Source organism: Nomascus leucogenys, chromosome 11 (assembly GCF_006542625.1).
Source record: "Nomascus leucogenys isolate Asia chromosome 11, Asia_NLE_v1, whole genome shotgun sequence".
Taxonomy (NCBI): domain Eukaryota; kingdom Metazoa; phylum Chordata; class Mammalia; order Primates; family Hylobatidae; genus Nomascus; species Nomascus leucogenys.
This window is the reverse complement of record NC_044391.1, coordinates 72942404-72961225: the sequence shown is the minus strand read 5'-3', so window position 1 is coordinate 72961225 and position 18822 is coordinate 72942404.

The following is an 18822-nucleotide window of genomic DNA, read 5'->3' as shown; positions in this document are numbered from 1 at the left end:
GATGTTAGGGTATCAATTTTAGATCTTTCCTGCTTTCTCTTGTGGGCATTTAGCGCTATAAATTTCCCTCTACACACTGCTTTGAATGTGTCCCAAAGATTCTGGTATGTTGTGTGTTTGTTCTCGTTGGTTTCAAAGAATATCTTTATTTCTGCCTTCATTTCGTTATGTACCCAGTAGTCATTCAGGAGCAGGTTGTTCAGTTTCCACGTAGTTGAGTGGTTTTGAGTGAGTTTCTTAATCCTGAATTCTAGTTTGATTGCACTGTGGTCTGAGAGATAGTTTGTTATAATTTCTGTTCCTGTACATTTGCTGAGGAGTGCTTTACTTCCAACTATGTGGTCAATTTTGGAATAGGTGTGGTGCTGGAAAGAATGTATATGCTGTTGATTTGGGGTGGAGAGTTCTGTAGATGTCTATTAGGTCCGCTTGGTGCAGAGCCGAGTTCAATTCCTGGACATCCTTGTTGACTTTCTGTCTCATTGATCTGTCTAATGTTGACAGTGGGGTGTTAAAGTCTCCCATTATTATTGTGTGGGAGTCTAAGTCTCTTTGTAGGTCTCTCATGACTTGCTTTATGAATCTGGGTGCTCCTGTATTGGGTGCATATATATTTAGGATAGTTAGTTCTTCTTGTTGAATTGATCCCTTTACCATTATGTAATAGCCTTCTTTGTCTCTTTTGATCTTTGTTGGTTTAAAATCTATTTTATCCAAGAATAGGATTGCCTTTTTTTGTTTTCCATTTGCTTGGTAGATATTCCTCCATCCCTTTATTTTGAGCTTATGTGTGTCTCTGCACGTGAGATGGGTTCCGTGAATACAGCACACTGATGGGTCTTGACTCTTTATCCAACTTGCCAGTCTGTGTCTTTTAATTGGAGTGTTTAGCCCCTTTACATTTAAGGTTGGTGTTGTTATGTGTGAATTTGATCCTGTCATTATGATGTTAGCTGGTTATTTTGCTTGTTAGTTGATGCAGTTTCTTCCTAGCCTTGATGGTCTTTACAATTTGGCATGTTTTTGCAGTGGCTGGTACCGGTTGTTCCTTTCCATGTTTAGTGCTTCCTTCAGGAGCTCTTTTAGGGCAGGCCTGGTGGTGACAAAATCACTCAGTATTTGCTTGTCTGTAAAGTATTTTATTTCTCCTTCACTTATGAAGCTTAGTTTGGCTGGATATGAAATTCTGGGTTGAAAATTCTTTTCTTTAAGAATTGAATATTGGCCCCCACTCTCTCCTGGCTTGTAGAGTTTCTGCTGAGAGATCAGCTGTTAGTCTGATGGGCTTCCCTTTGTGGGTAACCTGACCTTTCTCTCTGGCTGCCCTTAACATTTTTTCCTTCATTTCAACTTTGGTGAATCTGACAATTATGTGTCTCAGAGTTGCTCTTCTCAAGGAGTATCTTTGTGGAGTTCTCTGTATTTCCTGAATCTGAATGTTGGCCTGCCTTGCTAGATTGGGGAAGTTCTCCTGGATAATATCCTGCAGAGTGTTTTCCAACTTGGTTCCATTCTCCCCATCACTTTCAGGTACACCAATCAGACGTAGATTTGGTCTTTTCACATAGTCCCATATTTCTTGGAGAATTTGTTCATTTCTTTTTATTCTTTTTTCTCTAAACTTCTCTTCTCACTTCATTTCATTCATTTCATCTTCCATCACTGATACCCTTTCTTCCAGTTGATCGCATCAGCTCCTGAGGCTTCTGCATTCTTCACGTAGTTCTCGAGCCTTGGCTTTCAGCTCCATCAGCTCCTTTAAGCACATAAGTCCATGTTTAACATTGGACTGCTGTCCTTTAGAACACCAGTTGTTTCTCCTATTTAGGTGCATAGCACTGATAACTGATGGGTTATCATAGGTAATTTGACTGAGACTGTGGAGTTCATTCAAATTGTATATCTAAACAATTTAGTATTGGCTGATTTAGCATGAAAATCTGACAAAGTGTTTTCTTGGAATTCAATTAAATTTTGTTGTGCTTGGTTAGCAGTTTAATAAACCTGTCAGTCTTTTCATTAAAGCTCTAGGAATTCTTACCCAGTCCAAATGATGTGATTCTAAAGTTTTCAGATACCGATATTCAAGAGGGTTTTTCAGGGTACTTTCCATCCTTTCATGAATCTTCTTAAAGATACCTGATTCTAGGATTGTTTGCTGTGAAGTTTTCAGACGCTGCATCAGAGTTAAGCAATTAACTGTGGAAATGACTTTAGTAAAGACACAGTTGACAAGGAAATTTGCTTATTTCTGTGGTCTACAGTAACATAAAAACCATAATTATAATTGATAGCATGTACTCAAGACATATTAGAATTTTAGAAATCCCATACAATTTTGAAACATATATAATAACATTCATCAAAATATAACCTGAAGAAGGTTAAACATTATTTCTTATTTGACAGTGCTTCCCATGTAACTTAACATGTCAAATAATCCTGTTTATCTCTCTTTTGGATGCTCCATGGGCCCTCTGAAGCATCCCAAAGTTAGAGGTCAGAAAAGACTTAATTTCAAAGCTGAAATTTGATTTTGGAAAGCTTTTCAAGTACGGCAAAGATTTAAAATATTTGACCAACATTGGATCACAGATAACTGTAAAACAATAGTCATTTAACCAGAGTACTAATTAGAAGATTTTTAAAAACAAAAACCTATACACTTTGATAAAGGAGACTCAGTTTTCCAAACAATCAAAGGACCTAAGACAGCATGAGACAGAAGCTCTTTCCTCTTCCACACTTTTTTTCCTTTTTGCAGTTTACTCAAAAGGTAAAAAATACTTTATGTCTTGTTAATGCTACACGAAATTTTTGTTCAAAAGAGAGAACCAAATTTTATTTTTATATTAGTGTGTTATCGATACTGAAACTAATTTTAATAAAACCTCATAAAAACTTTCCATAAACCTTTCATTTTATGTTTTCCATAACTTTCTATTTTTATCTTGTTGTATCTATTTTTTACCCCTTCAATTTGAAACTTTTAAGTAACTTTAAGCCAAACAAAATTTTTAATACACATTTTTATGCCTTTATAACTTCCTCATCAAATGCATATTTTGCCTTTGTTTATACACTCTGTATATAGAATTGCTTCTCCTGTATCTAGTAGTTTTTAATGCTTAGTAGCCCAAATTTCTAGTGAAAACTCTAGAAGGTAATTTTGAACTGTTTTATATCAGTATTTGTAGATAAAACCATTTTATAATCTTTTAGAAAAATAGTTCTTCAAATTACTTATTGACAGATCTAGATCTAAATTTATTGACAGACCTTCAAATTATTTATTGTCAATTATTTATTGACAGCCTTTTTATACCATATAAAAATACTGTCCAGGTATATAGACTTAAACTCATGTTTAATAATTGATATTTAATATGATTTAACTGTGTCCTCACCCAAATCTCATCTTGAATTGTAGTTCCCATAATCCTCATGTGGGCAGAGGGACTTATGGGAGGTAATTGAATCATGGTGGTGGTTACCCTCGTGCTCTTCTTATAATAGTGAGTTCTCATGAGATCTGATGGTTTTATAAAAGGCTTTTCCCCTTTTGCTCTGCATGTCTCCTTCCTGCCATCATGTGAAGAAAGACGTGTTTACTTTCCCTTCTGCCATGATTGTAAGTTTCCTGAGGCCTTCCCAGCCATGCAGAACTCTGAGTCAATTAAATCTCCTTTCTTTACAAATCATCAAGTCTCAGGCAGTCCTTTATAGCAGGATGAGACTGGAGGAATACAGTATTTCAGTATCTTACAGATTACTCATATTTTAAGATTATCTATTTACTATAACATGACTCTAAGATTTTAAATTACCAAAAAGAATTTTGAAACTCTGACACAGGTAGCTTCCCTAATGTCTTCCCCCAGTAATTCTAGGTCCCAAGTAGCCACGTGGCTCCCAGGAGGCATATGAAGGTCAGGGCCCTTCTGAGTCCATCAGGACAGAAGACAGAACTGTGAAGACTATACCTAGAGGATCCAATCCCTCTCAAAATAACCAGGAGACAAAACAGGGAAAGCAGAGGAATAAAGGGCCATATTGGACTTGATTCTGGCTTGTAGCTGCTGGTCTCGGCACTAAGAACATGTCACTGGACTTCATCATAGCCACCTATCCAGACCCCTGAATCTAGAGACTAAACCAAAGCCATAAGCTCACAATCAAATCAAGCAAGTATCTAATTATATTTAACTGATAATTTTGAAACCAGTTCTATTTTTACCAACTATTTAAAAACTATAATAGCTTTATTTACCAAATATCACATATGCATATAGGCATACAAATACATAGAAGCAGATCTTATAGCTCTCATAAAGAATGTTCGTTTGTCAGTTTTGAAATAGACCAAATGTGGAAAAAGAAAACTATCAATCTTCCAATTACTGGTTTTGTTGCCATAAGCAATTGTTAACTAGGCAATAAATTTACATTTCTAAAGGGACAACTCTTGGGTGGAAAGAAAAATATTTTATATCTCGTAAGCACAGAGCTAAGATTTTAGGCCTACATATTGTTCAAACCAAAGGAATTTAAGCCTACATTTCATCAAACTAAGGGAAAAGAATCTGCTCAAATAAAGGTTCACTTAGGAGAAGATGGCCAGAAAAGCACCTTAAACAAAAGTATGACGTCTTATGTCAATTTAAAAGAATGGTAAGAGTTTTTATTGTACATAGGCAGAAATCTTTAAAAATGATTTCCTTTAATAAATATAAATTCCTTTGACAAAAGAGTTTCAAAATAGCCAATTAAAATCCAGAAAGGTGTATTTGAGTTTAACAGGGTGTTCCTTTTAACTTACCTACCGTTTTTTAGCTAAAATTATGGAGTTCAGGGTAATTGGTGGAGTCCATAAAGGAACAGGGCCAAGAAAGCATCGTATGCCTGGATTCAGCATGGATAGATCTGAAAAAGAAGCAAGCCTAGGCCGGGTGTGGTGGCTCATGCCTATAATCCCAGCACTTTGGGAGGCCGAAGTGGGTGGATCACGAGGTCAGGAGATTGAGACCATCCTGGCCAACATGGTTGGTTTCACCCCATCTCTACTGAAAATACAAAAAAAATTAGCTGGGCATGGTGGCATGTGCCTGTAGTCTCAGCTACTTGGGAGGCTGAAGCAGGAGAATCACTTGAACCTGGCTGGCAGAGGTTGCAGTGAGCCGAGATCAATGCCACTGTACTTCAGCCTGGCAACAGGGCAAGACTCCATCTCAAAAAAAGAAAAAAATCAAGCCAGCCTAGTTTGCCTGCAGGCCTATGTTTTATATAAACACCTTATCTAGGTTAGCTTACTTTGCATCTTTGGGATGGAATACTAATTAAGCCAAAAGATTAGCAGATTTAATTTTTTATCAACTAGTCACTTAATCATTTTACTTGCCTTTTATAAAGGCTTTAAATGTATATATGGAAAATTTATAGAAAACTTCTGCATATTAACAGGTATCCCTAGATGAGACTAATTTGGGAGGCCTCATTTTCAAATGCAATTCAGTGCAGTGTTGTTCATTTGGAATGTCCACTATAACTTATCTTTAGAAAGATTTCACCATTCCCATAAGACTTTGCTGTTTCCAGGACCTAACACCTATGCATATATAAGCCAGAAAGAACTTAGTTCTCAGGGAACTAAGGATCCCCTTTTTACCTGATAATCTTGAAACCAGTTCTATTCAGTTCTATTCTATTAGTCAATGATTTTTTTCCTCACCTAAATATGCAAATCTCATTGAATTGTTCCCATAATCCCCACTTGTGATGGGAGGGACCCGATGGGGGATAACTAAATCATGGGGGTGGTTTCACCCTTTCTATTCTCATGATAGTAAGTTCTCACAAGATCTGATGGTTTTATAAAGGGTTTCCCACTTCACTTGGCTCTCATTCTCTCCCCTGCCACCATGTGAAGAAGGACATGTTTGCTTCCCTTTCCACCATGATTGTAAGTTTCCTGAGGCCTCCCCAGCCATGCAGAACTGTGAATCAATTAAACCTCTTTTCTTTATAAATTACCCAGTTTTACGCAGGTCTTCATAACAGCATGAGAACAAACTAATACAGTAAATTGGTACCACAGAGAGTGGGGTGCTACTATAAGGATACCTGAAAATGTGGAAGTATCTTTGGACTGGGTAATAGGCAGAGGTTGGCACAGTTTGGAGGGCTCAGAAGGAGAAAGGAAAATGTGGGAAAGTTTGGAACTTTCCAGAGACCTGTTGAATGTCTTTGACCAAAATGCTGATGGTGATATAGACAATGAAGTCCAGGCTGAGGCGGTCTCAGATGGAGATGAGGAACTTATTGAGAACTGGAGGAAAGGTCACAGCCAAACCTTATCAGTACAGAAACAGCCAGATTGATTATAGCTCAGCATTTATCTTATTTGAACACGAACAGTTGGCCACGTTTGGCTAAAACTTGGTGGTTGCCACAAGAATAGACTACAGTCTGTATACAATTTCATTTAGGTTATAGTTCATGATGTGCAGAGAAACCTTTAGGCTGAACTTAAAATAGATAGCTTTAGGCTAACCTTTGTTTAACATTATTTATATATAGATGCTTGTATATGTTGTGGGAAATTGATTGGAAATGTGAGTTCGATATGTAACTATTATAACTTTCATTTAAAATAGTAGGAAATAGACTTCCAGTCAATATTTAAGAGAACAATTGATTTTCATGACGGGATTATTGACCATAAGCAAAAAGGATCAAGATTTTTTTATTAATCGTAAAGAATATTCAGACATTATCTCTTCAGGTATTACCTCTGCCTCATTTTCTCTCTGCAAATTCTGAAACTCTGATTAAACATGTTAGAATTTCTCATTCCCAACTCTATGATGAAACCACCTTTGCAAACATTTATAACAGTGAGAAAAATTATGTCAGTAAAAGACCTAACCTAACCAACTCCATCTTGCCTTTAACCTCCAAACTGCTGTTGTTCTTTCCTGGGCAAAGACTAAATTAATATAGGAGGAATTTGTAGTTTAACTTTGAAACAGATGGGTAATAGCCCTTTCCAGAAACAAACCCCCTTCTTCTTGCCTGGGGCCAGACCACCTCTATAAGATTAACAAATTAGCCACAACATTAGAAATTATGGTTTCGGTGTCATGCAGCCAGAGGCCACTACATCCCCAATTGCTCCTAGGGATAACATCACTATTATAAAACCTAAGGTTGGTGTTTGATATATTTTCAGACCCTTCATTCTGATGCACCAGCAGGCACCACCCAGACTGGTAATTGGGCTCAACCAGTTCTGCAATCCCACCCAGAAACAGAAGACAGCAAGAAGAACTCCACCCCCCGCAATTTTATCTCCTGTCTAATCAAGCAGCTCTCCCCTCTCCCTAACCCTCTGCCTGCCAAACTATCCTTAAAAAAACTCCAGTCTCCCAATTTTCAAGGAGACTGAGTTGAATAATAAAACTCAGGTCTCCCATTTAGCCAACTTTGCGTGCATTAGACTCTTTCACTGCTGCACTTCCTCTGTCTTAATAAATCAGCTGTATCTGAGCAGCAGGAAAGGAGACCCACTGGGCAGTTAAAATGTCATGAATTATTCTTTTTGTTTCTTCCTATCTTTTTGTCTCTCTATGCTGCATTCTACACAATTTTTTCTAATATATCTCTTAGTTTACTCATTCTTTGTCTCTAATCTGTTAAGGCTATCTATTGATCTTAATTTTTATTGTATATAAGTGTATTTTATTTCTAGAAGTTCCACTTGTATTATTTTCAAATTCATGTTTTTATTGTTTCTTGTTCCTGCAAATATCTCTAAGTTTGCATTATATTACTTTAAACATAATACTTGCAGTTAATTTATTGTCTGTGACTTATGTTTTAGCTGAAGACCTTGTGAATCTGCTTCTGCTCATTCTGTTTGTTCTCACTCTTGGTGTCTTATTTCCTAGTGGGCCTGATTATCTTTGACAGTATGTTGGTCATTGTACTTGAAGATTAATTTGTAAAGCATTTTAGGGCCTAAGATAAAAGTATTTTCTTCCAGAGAGGATTTGCCTTTGCTTCTGCACTGCCAGCCTGGGGACCCTTTAGTTCAGGTTCAAGTCTTAAAGTTCATTATTTTTTGATATGATCTCACACAGAAAACATGAAGGTTGTTTTATTTCTGATTTACTCTGAGAGTGATGATGGAGTCCCAATTTATTTTGGAGAGAGTTTGCTATTTGCCTTCTACTTCAAGTAGAGAAGGCCCTTTAATTTCTGTCCTTCTCACTAAAGAACCTTTCAAAATAGAAGTTCAAATTTGCTAAGGCCACAAAAGCTCTCAAGACAAAAGCACCTTTCTGGTTTTCTTATCACTCTAGCTTTTGTTCAGTATTTTCTTGCTATATTGTTAGCTCTTCATAGATTTTAAGGAAGATTTTTAAAATAAGAACTAAAGAGCTCATGTAAATTTTTAGTAAGAGGTTGGTCCAAATAACCAAGCCTGCAAAAACTGGAAGCTGGAAGTCTTCCTTCAAGTCTCAAAATATTTTAAAGTAATAGAAAAAATTTTAATATAGAGTAATTTTATAATATTGATAATAAAATGGAGGATTGAGCCATTATAAAAACAGATCGAAGTAAATACCCTAGGTTCTGAATTTTTCCTTGCTAAAGTGTAGTTAAAAACAGGAAGCAGCTGTGGCAAAATCTATGGAGAGAGTTTTTGTTTATCTGCTTTTTTAGTGGAGCTAATATTCTACAAATACCATGCCAAAATACTAGGCCAAGAGTGACTAAAATACAAGCATCACTCCATAGGCTCTTTTCTTTACCCATCCTCCCTTACACTTGAATCCATGACTTTCTCTAAACTCCAGAACATTAAGATTTTTACGGTGAAAAGGATTTACTTACAAAATGTTAAGATTTTTTCCTGAATTTGTTGTGGATACTATGAAAAACCTTCTGGCAAATCATCAATTCTTACTAACATAATGAAAAAAAAAGATCAAACTTGTTTCACACTTTGTGGATAAGAAAAACAGTTTACTGAACACTTGGTTCCATAGAAACGTGGCTATGGACAGTCATAAGTGTAATATGAGCACTTAAATAAGGCCAAGAGTAATACATTTTAGACATGTGGCTGGATACATGGGGTTGGGTAGGAAGATCTATTAAGTAACTTCTCACTATCTTAATAGTTCTTAGGTCTGTAAAAACTGATACATCCAATCTAGGACTCCTTGATTTAAATTAGAGAAGAAATAAAGAGAAACATGCTGAGAAATAAATGCTGAGCTGTTACCAATTTATTGTGTAACTTTACTGGCAAGAACAAAAGAGCTATTTCACTAATTTTTTCAAAAACAATGCTGATATTGTATAAACAATATCTGAAAAGGTCAAGGAAACATGTTTGTGAACTGTATTTTTCAAATTGGTTACCTACATAAACACTCAATGTTCCTATGAAGACTCTTAATCATTTCTGGGACAGATTTGTTGACTATCATTTTGTTTGTTGGTTTGTGCAAAATCTCTAAAATTCTGTATCAACATTTTACAAATTTTGGCCAAACCACCAACTCAGCATTTCTCAAACTAAGGAGCCTGCAGATATTCTGTCCTGACATTCTTAGGTTTCAAGTTCGAGAAATACTCTAATACTTAGAAGGAATCCATTTACTGATGACTAACTTGAACAGATCCTTGAATGATAATAATCTTGGGTACTATTTTTTAAATGCCTTCTGCATACCAAGCTTTATACTAAGTTCGTTATTTTCAATATATTATCCTTTTTCTAATCCTGGAAGTTAGATGTTATGATGATCCCTATTTTACATATAAAAAATATTCAGAGAGACTGTTTGACAAGAACAGTAGAAATTAATAACTTGTTCCAGCTCTTGAATGAATTAGCTAGAATTCAAATCCTAGTCTGCATAACAAAAGTGCAGAAGACAGGGAAGCTTGAGGCAGACCTATAAAGAAAAAATAAATAAAAAATAAAAAGTCCTCAAACTGCCTTACGGATCATTTCCAATGGTATAAGCAGCCCTTGAATTTTGGGACAGATCTTTTTGGTATTTTATTATCCACAGGCTTATAATCAAGCAGGCTTTTGTTACCACTGTGGTAGATTTTATTTTTGTTCAAAATATCCATCCTTTTTGAGTTGTCCCTCTTCATGGGAGGATTATATATCCATGGTTCCTTGACATTATAGATACATAATATCATGTGACTTCTAGCACCTTTCCCTGAAGGGAAATTTTACCCAATGGAAGTCAGGCATGGCCATGTGATTTGTGACCAGAAATATATGAACAGAAATGACAATAGAACCTGTAAGAGGGAACTCAAGATCTGCTATGATCTCCTAGTTGTTCCCTTGAGTTTGACAACAACAACCCCATAAATGGCTGCTCATTAGAGTTGAATACCAGAGAAAAGATGATATAGAATATATGTGCAAATGTGATGGATAAGTAATATCAGTGAGAAATACTTCTTTGTAACTACTAAACTTAGGAGTCACTTATTGCTTTTTTGAGTCTTGATTTCTTCATTTGTAAATTGGGATGATAATACCTGCTTGTAGATATTGTGAATTTTTTTTTTTTTTTTTTTTTTTTTTTTTTTTTTTTTTTTTTGAGACGGAGTCTTGCTCTGTCACCCAGGCTGGAGTGCAGTGGCGCGATCTCGGCTCACTGCAAGCTCTGCCTCCCAGGTTCATGCCATTCTCCTGCCTCAGCCTCCCGAGTAGCTGGGACTACAGGCACCCACCACCACGCCCAGCTCATTTTTTGTATTTTTGGTAGAGACGGGGTTTCACTGTGGTCTCGATCTCCTGACCTCGTGATCCGCCCGGCTCGGCCTTCCAAAGTGCTGGGATTACAAGCGTGAGCCACCGCGCCCGGCCGATATTGTGAAAATGTTGAGAATTGTCTAAGAAAATGAATTTAAAAAGCTGAACACATTGGTATGTGCCATGTCTGGCCATTACTATTCCCCGTTCTATTATTGAGCCATGTATTTAAGCAATTAAGTAAGCAGATGTATCTGAGCTTTCTTATGTCTGGGATGGGCTTGCTGCCCCAAAATAAAATCAAGATATCCCCATGTGAAATTTGGAATTCAAAATCTTTCTTCAGAATTCAAAAAAATAATAGCAAAATACACTGGTCCATTCCTCAAATATTAATAACTATCATGTATCTGATATTGTTTAGTGCCTGGGTCATACACAATACATGATTCATTCTCTTTTCCTAAAGGATGGCTAATCTAGTGCATTTATGAAACTTGTGGCAAATTAAAGCTTAAAATAGAAAATAAGATTACATTTTTTGACTGCAGCCGTATTTCTTTCCAGTAGAATAATTTGAACTACCAAGGTGCTATTCCTAAGAAGTTGAGTTGGCTACAATGGATAAATAAAATTCATTGGTAATTAATGTCAACATTGATATTAAATAATCATGCTGCTATTTTTATTTTTATTTTTATTTATTTTTTTTTCCTGGTTTTTTTTTATTATACTTTAGGTTTTAGGGTACATGTGCACAATGTGCAGGTTTGTTACATATGTATCCATGTGCCATGTTGATTTCCTGCACCCATTAACTCGTCATTTAGCATTAGGTATATCTCCTAATGCTGTCCCTCCCCCCTCCCCCCACCCCACAACAGTCCCCGGAGTGTGATGTTCCCCTTCCTGTGTCCATGAGTTCTCATTGTTCAATTTCCACCTATGAGTGAGAACATGCGGTGTTTGGTTTTTTGTCCTTGCAATAGTTTACTGAGAATGATGTTTTCCAGTTTCATCCATGTCCCTATAAAGGACACGAACTCATCATTTTTTATGGCTGCATAGTATTCCATGGTGTATATGTGCCACATTTTCTTAATCCAGTCTATCGTTGTTGGACATTTGGGTTGGTTCCAACTCTTTGCTATTGTGAATAGTGCCGCAATAAACATACGTGTGCATGTGTCTTTATAGCAGCATGATTTATAGTCCTTTGGGTATATACCCAGTAATGGGATGGCTGGGTCAAATGGTATTTCTAGTTCTAGATCCCTGAGGAATCGCCACACTGACTTCCACAATGGTTGAACTAGTTTACAGTCCCACCAACAGTGTAAAAGTGTTCCTATTTCTCCACATCCTCTCCAGCACCTGTTGTTTCCTGTTTTTTTTAATGATGGCCATTCTAACTGGTGTGAGACGGTATCTCACTGTGGTTTTGATTTGCATTTCTCTGATGGCCAGTGATGATGAGCATTTCTTCATGTGTTTTTTGGCTGCATAAATGTCTTCTTTTGAGAAGTGTCCGTTCATGTCCTTTGCCCACCTTTTGATGGGGTTGTTTGTTTTTTTCTTGTAAATTTGTTTGAGTTCGTTGTAGATTCTGGATATTAGCCCTTTGTCAGATGAGTAGGTTGCAAAAATTTTCTCCCATTCTGTAGGTTGCCTGTTCACTCTGATGGTAGTTTCTTTTGCTGTGCAGAAGCTCTTTAGTTTAATTAGATCCCATTTGTCAATTTTGGCTTTTGTTGCCATTGCTTTTGGTGTTTTAGACATGAAGTCCTTGCCCACCACGCCTATGTCCTGAATGGTATTGCCTAGGTTTTCTTGTAAGATTTTAATGGTTTTAGGCCTAACATTTAAGTCTTTAATCCATTTTGAATTAATTTTTGTATAAGGTGTAAGGAAGGGATCCAGTTTCAGCTTTCTACATATGGCTAGCCAGTTTTCCCAGCACCATTTATTAAATAGGGAAGCCTTTCCCCATTTCTGGTTTTTGTCAGGTTTGTCAAAGATCAGATAGTTGTAGATATGCGGCATCATTTCTGAGGGCTCTGTTCTGTTCCATTGATCTATATCTCTGTTGTGGTACCAGTACCATGCTGTTTTGGTTACTGTAGCCTTGTAGTATAGTTTGAAGTCAGGTAGCGTGATGCCTCCAGCTTTGTTCTTTTGGCTTAGGATTGACTTGGTGATGTGGGCTCTTTTTTGGTTCCATATGAACTTTAAAGTAGTTTTTTCCAATTCTGTGAAGAAAGTCATTGGTAGCTCATGCTGCTATTTTTAAATGATTTTATGACAATAGTGTAATTCTATTTTGTTTATGCTATAATGTCTTTGCATCTTCTTTATACTACAATTTCTTTCATGGAAATCAAAATAGTATAACTTCAACCAAAATCTAAGAACACCAAGTCATTCATCATTAAATTATAAATTGATTATAATTTGCTTTTACATGTAACATGGCAGCAGGCAAACCCATCAAGTCCTTAGATGTACATTTCTTTGCCTGCAGGGCCCATATTTTATTCTTCAGTTTTCAGAGCTCAGACAAATTATAAAGTGCATTTTAATCCCATCAAAATCTACAGAGTTGGAGCAAATGGGGCACCTGAAACCACTGTGTGAGCTGAATCACCTGAGTGCAACAGACAGGAGTAGAATGTCCTCTGGGGGGGTCCTAGATCCACACTGCTTCTTTATGAGTCTTAAGAATTATTTATTAAAATGAAAATACTAGGCATCCATTATGAACACAATTCTCTTGTTCATAGGGAGTTTATAGAGTGCCACACATACTGAAGTCACAGTCCCTGACCTCGAACTCAGCAAACTGCTCTCTGAGCAAAACTCTGCTGTAATCCTCAGTTGCCATTTACTGAGAATTGGGTGGGGCAAGCAAAATCAGTTCTCTAGATCCTTGGAAAGATTTACTGTGTAATGCCACATGTTTTCTATTGCAGAAAACAATGTACAAAGTTTCCTGCCAATGCCAAACTGACATCACTAAATTAAGTATTCTAAACGTATGCTTTCATTCAATTCCCTGTCGGCATTACCTTTTAGCAAAAGATCTGCAACCACTGGCAAGACTTTTTTAGTCAAATAAAATAAAGGAATTGTTCAGGGTATAATGCTTTTTGTTGCCAAATGCTCTCGACAAGATTAATAATTCAGATGAAATACATAGCCAAAGGAATTGTATGCTTTCTCTCATTTGAACAAATGTTTAATTATCTGCAGATGTGCAGGAAAACATGTACAAAAGTCAAATGTACTCACTTGCTATTACTTTAAATGTAAATGCATCCTATGGCTTCCTTTGCATATTAAGAATTTTAAAGGTAAACATTTGTTACAGATCTCTTGAAATAAAATCCTATTAAAAACAAATACAATATGAGCCAAAATGTCCATTTTAGCCAGTTCCTGAACTAATATTATCCTGTATTGAGCAAAACTTTGATGGAACTGAAATCAGTATGCTCAAGTCTAAGTAGATGTTCTGAAAATACACAAAGGCAAAGTTGTTAACAATGAGGTCCATTAATGGGGAAAATTTCTACCTCATTGTCCAGCAGGACATCCTCATTCAGCTTCTGAAATGGCTGTCTGCTTTTAGTTCATTTCCCAGTAAAAATTAAGATGTGTAAATTTTCAATTTGTCTACTTTTATAACTTTAAGATGTCCCATTACTGCATTCGCTATACATTGTATAACAAATACCACTTCAAAGGCCTCTTCTGCATCTATTGAGATAATCATGTGGTTTTTGTCATTGGTTTTGTTTATATGCTGGATTATGTTTATTGATTTGCATATGTTGAACCAGCCTTGCATCTCAGGGATGAAGCCCACTTGATCATGCTGGATAAGCTTTTTGATGTGCTGCTGGATTTGGTTTGCCAGTATTTTATTGAGGATTTTTGCATCGATGTTCATCAGGGATATTGGTCTAAAAACTCTCAATAAATTAGGTACTGATGGGATGTATCTCAAAATAATAAGAGCTATCTATGACAAACCCATAGCCAATATCATACTGGAATGGCAAAAACTGGAAGCATTAGAAAACTGGCACAAGACAGGGATGCCCTATCTCACCACTCCTATTCAACATAGTGCTGGAAGTTCTGGCCAGGGCAATCAGGCAGGAGAAGGAAATAAAGGGAATTCAATTAGGAAAAGAGGAAGTCAAATTGTTCCTGTTTGCAGATGACATGATTGTATATCTAGAAAACCCCATTGTCTCAGCCCAAAATCTCCGTAACCTGATAAGCAACTTCAGCAAAGTCTCAGGATACAAAATCAATGTGCAAAAATCACAAGCATTCTTATATACCAATAACAGACAGTGAGCCAAACCATGAGTGAACTCTCATTCACAATTGCTTTAAAGAGAATAACATACCTAGGAATCCAACTTACAAGGGACGTGGAGGACTTCTTCAAGAAGAACTGCAAACCACTGCTCAATGAAATAAAAGAGGATACAAACAAATGGAAGAACATTCCATGCTCATGGGATGGAAGAATCAATATTGTGAAAATGGCCATACTGCCCAAGGTAATTTATAGATTCAATGCCATCCCCATCAAGCTACCAATGACTTTCTTCACAGAATTGGAAAAAACTGCTTTAAAGTTCATATGGAACCAAAAAAGAGCCCACATCTCAAAGTCAATCCTAAGCCAAAAGAACAAAGCTGGAGGCATCATGCTACCTGACTTCAAACTATACACAAGGCTACAGTAACCAAAACAGCATGGTACTGGTACCAAAACAGAGATATAAACCAATGGAACAGAGCAGAGGCCTCAGAAATAATGCCACATATCTACAACTATCTGATCTTTGACAAACCTGACAAAAACCAGAAATGGGGAAAGGATTCCCTATTTAATAAATGGTGCTGGGAAAACTGGCTAGCCATATGTAGAAAGATGAAACTGGATTCCTTCCTTACACCTTATACTAAAATTAATTCAAGATGGATTAAAGACTTAAATGTTAGACCTAAAACCATAAAAACCCAGAAGAAAACCTAGGCATTACCATTCAGGACATAGGCATGGGCAAGGACTTCATGTCTAAAACACCAAAAGCAATGGCAACAAAAGCCAAAATTAACAAATGGGATCTAATTAAACTAAAGAGCTTCTGCACAGCAAAAGAAACTACCATGAGAGTGAACAGGCAACCTACAGAATGGGAGAAAATTTTTGCAACCTACTCATCTGACAAAGGAATAATATCCAGAATCTACAATGAACTCAAACAAATTTACAAGAAAAAAACAACCCCATCAACAAGTGGGTGAAGGATATGAACAGACACTTCTCAAAAGAAGACATTTATGCAGCCAACACACACATGAAAAAATGCCCATCATCACTGGCCATCAGAGAAATCAAAACCACAATAAGATACCATCTCACACCAGTTAGAATGGCCATCATTAAAAAGTCAGGAAACAACAGGTGCTGGAGAGGATGTGGAGAAATAGGAACACTTTTACACAGTTGGTGGGACTGTAAACTAGTTCAACCATTGTGGAAGTCAGTGTGGCGACTCCTCAGGGATCTAGAACTAGAAATACCATTTGACCCAGCCATCTCATTACTGGCTGTATACCCAAAGGAATATAAATCATGTTGCTGTGAAGACACATGCACACATATGTTTATTGCAGCACTATTCACATAGCACATAGCAAAGACTTGGAACCAACCCAAATGTCCAACAATGATAGACTGGATTGAGAAAATGTGGCACATATACACCATGGAATACTATGCAGCCATACAAAAGGATGAGTTCCTGTCCTTTGTAGGGACATGGATGAAGCTGGAAACCATCATTCTCAGCAAACTATTGCAAGGACAAAAAAACCAAACACTGCATATTCTCACTCATAGGTGGGAATTGAACAATGAGAACACATGGACACAGGAAGGGGAACATCACACACCGGGGCCTGTTGTTGGGTGAGGAGAGGGGGAGGCGATAGCTTAGGAGATATACCTAATGTTAAATGACAAGTTAATGAGTGCAGCACACCAACATGGCACATGTATACATATGTAACAAACCTGCACATTGTGCACATGTACCCTCAAACTTAAAGTATAATAATAAAAAAAAAAATACCACTTCAGAGCTTCTGACAAAAGCTGTGTGACCTTCAAATGAGACCTACTTTGCTGAAACGACATGTACATACAAGCCAAGAAGGAATGTATCCTCCCATTTAGATGCAAAAGTGGCTTCTAGAACAGCCATATATTCAAAGTGTTTCATAAGTTTTTTCCTCTAATGGCACTGTATAGAACATGCATATCAGACTGAACCTTAATCATAGGTTGACTTTGACCAGTAGCATTACAGATATAAGCAAATATGGTAAAAATCCACCAAATCTCAATACAAACTTTAATATCAGTAGCAGAAAATGAAACAGGTTGATCCTATTCAGCCTGGTGCAGATGTACATATTGGGAAATGGGAATACACTCACATATAAGATTGTGTCTAAATAGTTCACCAGTTTCAGGAAAAATATGTTATTTGGTGGTTTAGTATCCAATTTGTGAGAAATCCACAGTCTTTGGCTCATGTTCCCTTTCTCCCCTCTGGCTAGATGCCTTTTGGTCATTTCACTCCATGGGCCTATTTCCAGCAATGGGTAGAAAGAAGGAATAAAAAAAGGTAAATATCAACTTCAGTCATTTGGGATGCTTGTTATTAGTTCTATGAAAGGTCTGATAAAAAAACAGTGAAAATTAAATTTGTGATTTATTTTTCGTTCTTAATTTTTCTCACTTTAATGTTGTCACGTATAATGTAGAATTGGTGTTTTAGCCCAAATTCTACCGTTAAGCTTGACATGCTTTCACTGACATTCATGGTAGATCATAATCACAGCCATAGTAGGTTTTGTTCCACAGATCCCCATTTAGTTTTCACATAACTGCATTTGTGCTATTTTTACTTTGCAACTGACCTTCTCTGTTATATGAGAATACAGTTAGAATTCAGTACCTTGATGAGCATAGGAAGTTTCCCATTCCAGTGATAATTTCTAAATTGCCTATGTTGCAGCTTTGGAATGATGTGGATTAAGTCAGTTAATGCCCAGAGAAAAAGTTTTGCTTAAAAGAGAAAACCGTAATCACATTTATGTAAGTATTAAACTGTGTCAGAAAGTATAAATGTCATTTCCATTTTCCAAGCAAACTTCAATATATGCTTTGGTGTTTTGGCACCACATGATAGTATGTACAACCAGACCAGGAGAATGTTCATCCTTACCTTGCATATACTGTCTGGGCTCTCAATTTATTCTTTCTAGGATTCTCAAAAAGCCCAATATTGAATTACATAAAGTACTAAGCCTTTCCCAGAAGGCTTCTGAAAAACATTTGGAATATTTTTTCCTAAAATGTGTTTGTGATTTAATGGCACTGACTTAAAATACAATTGTTAGACAAACCCTTGCTGATTATCTTGTTTTGCCAGCAAATCCTGGCACATGAATTTTATAGAGACATGTTGAAATTCATTACCATTGAGGAACAAGAGAGTTACATTTAAAAGTAAGCCCTATTTTTGACAGAATCTATGAATAAAAGGTAAACTTTTCAGTATTTTCAATATGAAAGGATAATTACCTTGTAAGTACAATCAAGTCCAGTTACCATCAAGATCTGATTATTAAATTGTGAACTAAAATAGAAATGCAACCCTGAGTCATATTTACATTATTTGCTCATAAAATCAGCCCAGATATTCCATGAACAATTGAAAAGTCATCACTAAACAATGCAGAGGGGAAGAAAAAAAATCCAAGTTTTTAGTTATTTGAATTAGTAAGGCTGCCTTATGATTATTTTTTAATGCAGTTAACATTTTCATCGGAATTTAAAGCCATTCCCATTCAAGATATGCCTGAGGTTTTTGCACATACCTCCCCTCCTGTCTTTCTTCTTAACTTAATAGAAAATTCTAGTTATATTTAGA